This window comes from Carassius auratus, chromosome 41 (assembly GCF_003368295.1).
Source record: "Carassius auratus strain Wakin chromosome 41, ASM336829v1, whole genome shotgun sequence".
Taxonomy (NCBI): domain Eukaryota; kingdom Metazoa; phylum Chordata; class Actinopteri; order Cypriniformes; family Cyprinidae; genus Carassius; species Carassius auratus.
Window position 1 is genome coordinate 2504490 of NC_039283.1, and position 6808 is coordinate 2511297.

The 6808-nt window shown below is 38.0% G+C and overlaps 1 protein-coding gene across 1 annotated transcript in view; it reads left to right on the forward strand.

Moving 5' to 3' along the window:
* Positions 1 to 6808, forward strand: part of LOC113059477 (collagen alpha-6(VI) chain-like) — a 1020620-nt gene that overhangs the window by 994683 nt on the left and 19129 nt on the right.

Here is a 6808-nt window from a genome sequence, read left to right on the forward strand (position 1 = left end):
AGCGTTGCTGAATGCTATAGGAATTTCCACGTCAAGGAATCTCTGCCTAGTTCCTCTTAAGGCAAAACGTCACTCATTTACTTTCTATTTCTTGTAATTGTGGCTCTCTTTTATCACACATTGCCATCCTAGTTTCAGTTTGGAATTGGTAATATGACACACTTCAAATCCATTCTCAAACTATATTTAAAATGTATTAAATACTCTTATTTCATTTTTCCCCCAGACATCCCTTGAGTCAATATTTATGTTTTTGCATACAATAAATTGTATTTCAATACTAATACTGATACAGGATGTGTAATATGCAGTTACTTTAATTGGAGAGCATTTATGGCTTGCTGCAGAGATTTTGGATATTTTGTAGCCTAATAAAAACAAACATAGTGTCATTGATCTCCAGTCTCCAGTTCTGACTTCTGCCCTGTATCCACAGAACGAGAGCTGATGGATAGCCCTGTCTCCATAATCCATTAATAATCAAGACTTTCAGTCTGGGCAAGAGTGGAGTAAACAGTGATTTACTAACAGTAGACAGGGAATCTCAGTACCATTTAAGAGTTCTTTGGGGTTTATTTCTGAACAAATAGACTAGACCATGTGCAGTATTGGGTAATTCCAATACAATTCTTGCTAATTAAAATCATATTTTACTGTTTTTATCAACAGGATGTGGCACTCCAAAAACGGGTTTAGAAAAGTCGAACGCTGCTCTTGCTCCCTGAATCAAGACCTTATCGTGCAAAAGCCAAAGACTCTTCCTCATTGGCCGTGTATCCACCCACTGTCCTCTCCCATGGCCCTGACTCACCATGTCCAGCAGCCTCCACTTCCCAGCGATGGGGCGTTCTGTTCACCGAGAGGAAGCTCTGCATGTATTTATAGACATTTCTCGTATGAGAAGTCTGAACAATAACAAACCCCCACCCCCACAGCCACAGCCACATCACCACCACAACACAAAATAAGGGGAGGAGCGCATATAGAATCAAACTTTAGTTTCACTGTTCGATGATGACAGGAAAATAAAACTGAGAGCATTGCACTATAGTTACAGTTTACAAGGTGGTTTTGACAGCTAACATAGAATTGGGTGATTTCGATGTGACAGTAAGCAGGGAAAAATGTAGGTTACAATGCCGTTTTGGTTCGTGTGTTCTTGCAGCTCAGTTGATCTTAGCTTATATGGTCTCTGGAGAATATTAAGAATTGATACTTGTTCACTGTTAAACACTTTTTGTGAATACGGTGCAAAAGGATTAGCTATAGGCCCAAATTATTAATTTATTTTAATTCCCATTTTGAGAATGGATGTCTAACATAAAATTAGCCTTGCATGAAAAGAAGCTTTTAAATGCATTAAATATCTGTATCCTCCCAGATTCTGTCCTGTGACACCTTAGGGGTCCTGACCTCGTTGACAATATTTTGAATTGCTATTCAAGTAATATTCAAAACATTTTTAAGCAGATTTTTTATTTATTAACTTTTTATTAACTTATTTTAAAGGCCATAACATATTTATCTCGCACATATATGGTTGAAGAATATTTTGCACCAGAAACTTTTTTTTATTTTTTATTCATTCATATTCTCTTAAATGTAAATGTCTGTTTAATAATACAACAAACAGCAGATTAGAAAACCACAAAGAAAAATACATTGTTTAGTTTCAGGGACCATCTGGGTTTTTTTTTTTTACATTCAAGGCCTTCTGTCAAAACCTTCACCACTGAACATACTGTGAGACGAATAAACACTGAGTCACACACTTTTAGAACAACAACGCAAGCTCTACGCAGGACGTGGATTCTTACAGGTCCCACAGCTGTACAAGTCAGCTGCTCCGTGAGAGCGCAAGATCATGCAAAAATGATGCACAGAACACAACTGAAACAGATTGTTTTGCGTGAACAAAACTGGGTCTGCAGGTGCTGAAACCACCAGAACTGTAGCTCACGAATGCAAAAAGTCTGCATGTAGCCAAATGTAAAGTAAGCCAACCAACATCACTGTTTAAGCACTCAACACAATAGCAGATGGTGCTGCCGTCCTGATCTTCTGAGAACATCTTTTCCTTAATTATTTGAGAATGCTCCAACAGGCAGCTTGGTGATTGTGGGTCAACTGTTAAGCTTAAGGAAACGCCTGTGTTGGTTCTAGAGCACTGTGATGAACACCTTCAATGGGCCGTGTATTGAGTGGGTGGTGATGCTCTTTATTTTGTTAAGTGTGTGTTAAGGCTCGGTGCTTCTGGAGAAGTTGATCTGCAGAATAAGACAAAGCATTATGGATATGCAAGGTCTTGAGGGAAGGGTTGGATGAGTGGGGGTGGAGAGAAGATTCTCTGACACTCAGTAGGTGTGTTGCTGTTCTGGTGAAAAAGTAGAACGTCCCTCTCCTGCTGTCATACATGCAGTGTGGGAAAAATCTGAACAATGGCCTGTAATTGTGGCGTTGCAAGTAACGGGACCAGTCACAAGATAAAGTGCTGGTTTTGTTATATTACAGTCGTCATGTTGTATGATATGCTCTTGTGCAAGACCCAAGTAAAATGACTTGTTTTTAACATTCCATAGAAGTCAACAACAAATTACACAACTAAATCATATTTTAACTGTTGCAATTCATAAGTGTGTCGTGCATTTGTAAGGCAGCCTGCACCCAAAGCCTGACCTGATGTAACCCTTGTGACAAAAATGACTTTTAATTTGTAGACAATTTATGCCAGAATATTGATGAAAATTAGGTACAGCCCTAACTACGAAATTTATATATATATTTAAAAAAAAACCCGGGTGAAAACAACAGCTTTGCTGAAATATCCAGCTGTTCAATTCTTGACAGAGTGAGAGCGAGGGGTCACTTTGGAGCTAAATAAACAAGGTAGATAGTAAAGTGTTTTTGTAACTGGGTTGGAGGGGGTTGGGGCGGCTGGTAAGGAGACTGATCTCCTAATAGCAAAGCAGAGTGTCTGGCAGTGACAAAAACAATGTAGCATGCTGTAACATCTATGATTTCTAGGAAATTGATTAAAAAAAAAAGCTTCTCTTTTTACTTCCACAATGTGATGTACACTACTGTTCAAAAGGTTGGGGTTGGAAATTTTTTTTTTTTAAGAATGCTCACTGAAAGCTGCATTTATGTGATCAAACAGATTAAATGTTGTTTAATATTGTGAAATATTATTGCAATTAAAAATAACAGTACATATTTAATATATTTTCAAACATAATTTATTCCTATGATGGCAAAGCTGCAGTTTTAGCAGCCATTACTTCAAAGTCACATAAACCTTCAGAAATCATTTTAATTTGCTGATTGAATCATTTGAAATGCAAGAAACATTTCTTTTTATTATCAACTTAACACAACAGTTGTGCTGTCTAATATTTTCTCAAAAGCATGGTGCACATTATCAGGATTCTTTGATGAATTTAAAGTTTAAAAGAGCAGTATTTTGTAACATTATGAATGTCTTTACTGTCACATTTGAACAAATAAATTCATCCTTGAATAAATAATGTTTATAAAAATAAAACAAATCTTACTGACCTCAAACTATTGAATCATAGTGTGTTTTTAAATTTGTTTTTTTATTGCTGGATGTTGAAAAGTGAGTGTTACAAATCACAGTGGAGCCAGAATAAGCTACAACATGATTTAGCTACCGATATCCTTTGTCCAGTAGGCCGAAAGGGCTCAGTGATTTCAGTAGCCTACAAAGGCAAAACCATTTCATATGAAGAGCAAGTTCTTAATAATTGATAAAAAAGTTGTGATGATAAACTTTGCTATGCATTTGATATAGTGTGCACTAATGACTAAATTAGAATAAGACCAAGAATGTGAATTAAGACATAAAAATGTCAATAAGAAGCCTACAGAGACATCTCCACATCAAACAGCAATTCTTTGGTGAAGTTTAAATGGGAGTGAAACCAGCCTGAAAATGCTGTGAGTTTTACACAGAATCGACATACGTTATCAATGGTATTGAGCCTCTCTTGAGTCCTCTAGCAGGCAGCTCTTGGTGGCAGTTGGCTGGCCCCTCCTCCAGTTTCTTACCTCTTTGCTAATCAGGTGTGGGGGAGGATGAGCCCGCGGCCGACCAGACGCGCATTGTACAAACAAGCCCGGCAAACTAGGTGTCTGGACACGAAACCATTCACTGTAGAGCAAGTGTTCAGGTCTGTGGCGCTGACATCCACGGGCATTTCTAGTTGTTTAGGCTTAATCTCATGTTTGAATTGTTTGTGTCAATAGACATTGAATCCTCCATGTCTACATGCACAACCTTTGAAAGGCTGTGGTATTGTAGGTAAATAAGCAACTCCCACAGCTGAGTTCTCAATGGATAGTGCATCTGCCTCAAGGAGTGAATGAGGTCTAATGCACAGGTAATTGTGAATATGTGCTGTGATTATTCTCACTGAAATATGATTTAACCACAGCTGCTTTATTATTAGGGAATCACAACACCTGACTCTAGATAAATGATTATAAAAAAACTGAGATCTTCTGGATATTACACTCTGAATGTAAAAACGGCTTTGTGAAAGTCTTTGTATTCTATTCTTTATTTGGATCTCCATTAGCAAAGTGGCCACTACTCTGATTGGGGTCCAACTCAGAATACATTATATACAAAATTATATTACATTTCCCTCTATAGTGAACCTTATTATATAATAATAATAATTATATAATAATAGTAATACATACTCTCTCCTCCTCCTTCTCTCCACTCTCGAAGATGAACATTTCCAAATTTTTCCTTTCCAATCATCCTACTACTTCTCCACTTGATCCTATCCCCACTCACCTCCTTCAGGCCATTTCTTCTTCAGTCTTCACTTACTCACGTTATCAACACCCCTCTTCACTCTGGTACATTTCTGACAGCATTAAAGCAGGCTCGAGTAAGCCCACTGCTTAAGAAACCATTTCTAAATCCAGCACTTTATAAAAAACTACAGACCGATATCCCTTCTTCATTCATTGTAAAGACACTTGAGCGAGTTGTATTCAACCAACTATCTATGTTTCTTGTAAAAGAACAATCTCCTGGACAGGAACAGTCTGGCTTCAAATGCAGCCACTCAAGTGAGACTATCCTGCTCTTGGTTACTGAAGACCTTCGACTAGCAAGAGAAGCTTCCAAATCCTCAGTACTCATCTTGCTGGATCTGTCTGCTGCTTTTGACACAGTTAACCACCAGATTATCCTATCCACCCTCAGAAAGATGGGCATCTCTGGAACCGAACTCCTGTGGTTTAAGTCCTACCTCTCAGGTAAGCCGTTCAGGATGTCTTGGAGGGGTAAGGTTTCTAGCTCACAACTTCTTGCTACTGGGGTTCCTCAGGGCTCAGTGCTTGGACTACTTATCTTCTTCGTCTACATGACTTCATTAGGATCTGTCATTCAGAAGCATGGCTTTTCTTATCACTGCTATGCTAATGACACTCAACTCCATTTCTCATTCCAACCAGATGATCCGATGGTAGCTGCTCGCATTGCAGCCTGTCTGAGAGACATTTCTAGCTGGATGAATGACCATCACCTTCAGCTCAACCTTACTAAGACAGAACTGCTTGTGGTTCCCATCATTTCCCATCATTTCATCACAACTACTCTATACAGCTGGGTTCGTCAACCATAACTCCTTCTAGGACAGCCAGAAACCTATGAGTTGTGATCAGTCATAAGTTAAGCTTCATAGACCATATTTATACAACGACCCAGTCCTGCAGATTTGCCTTATATAACATTAGGAAGATTAGACCCTTCCTGTCAGAGCAAGCCACACAACTGCTTGCCAAGCTCTTGTTCTCTCCAGACTGGATATAGTAATGCTCTCTTGGCGGGCATTCCTACATGTTCAATCAAGCCTCTGCAACTGATCCAGAATGCAGAAGCGAGAGTTGTCTTCAATGAGCCAAAAAAAGCTCACATTACTCCTCTCCTCTTCAGGTTACACTGGCTACCAGTAGCCGCTCGCATCAAATTCAAGAAAAACCTTGGCATTCTGCAAGTGAACGGCACCTTGTGGTGCCATCCCAAAGAGGTTCAAAATTGCTCTCATGGACCTTTTCCTGGACTGTGCCCAGCTGGTGGAATGAGTATTTCCTCTTTTAAAAAAAAAAAATCTAAAGACACATCCTTTTCTCCAGCATTTTGACCAACAAATACTGTCACTTTCCTTTTGTTTTCTATTCTATTCTATTATTTTCTATTCTATTTTATTCTATTCTATTCTAATGTATTCTATTCTATTCTTTAAAAAAACATAGCTATGTGTACTGTGAAAGACTAACTGAGACTTATCGTGGCACTAGTATACTGTTGTCGTTCTCTTGTTGGTCTGATTGCTTCTATTGTTCTCATTTTTCACTTTGGATATAAGCATCTGCTAAATGATTAAATGTAAATGTATTTTAAAATTCTTTTGTCGCACTGCTGAACCATTTAAATGAACTATAGGGAAGGAAATGCAAATGTGAAAATGGTTAAAAGACATGGTGACCAGCACATAAAATACGCATTATCTTTTATATGTTCTTTAAAATGTTAACCTAAATTTTTTAGGCTCAATTTAAAATAAAACAAAAAAATACATAAAATAAAATAAACAGTATGGATATGTTAATAAACTGTTTTATGCTTCATGTAGCAGAAGGAAATGCCAGATGATCCATTATAACTTGACTAGTATTAAAATCATGAGCAAACCCAACATACACGCACAGTTTTAACTATGCTTCCAGGTGACCTTTGGTATCCAGATAAACAATGACATGGAAAGAA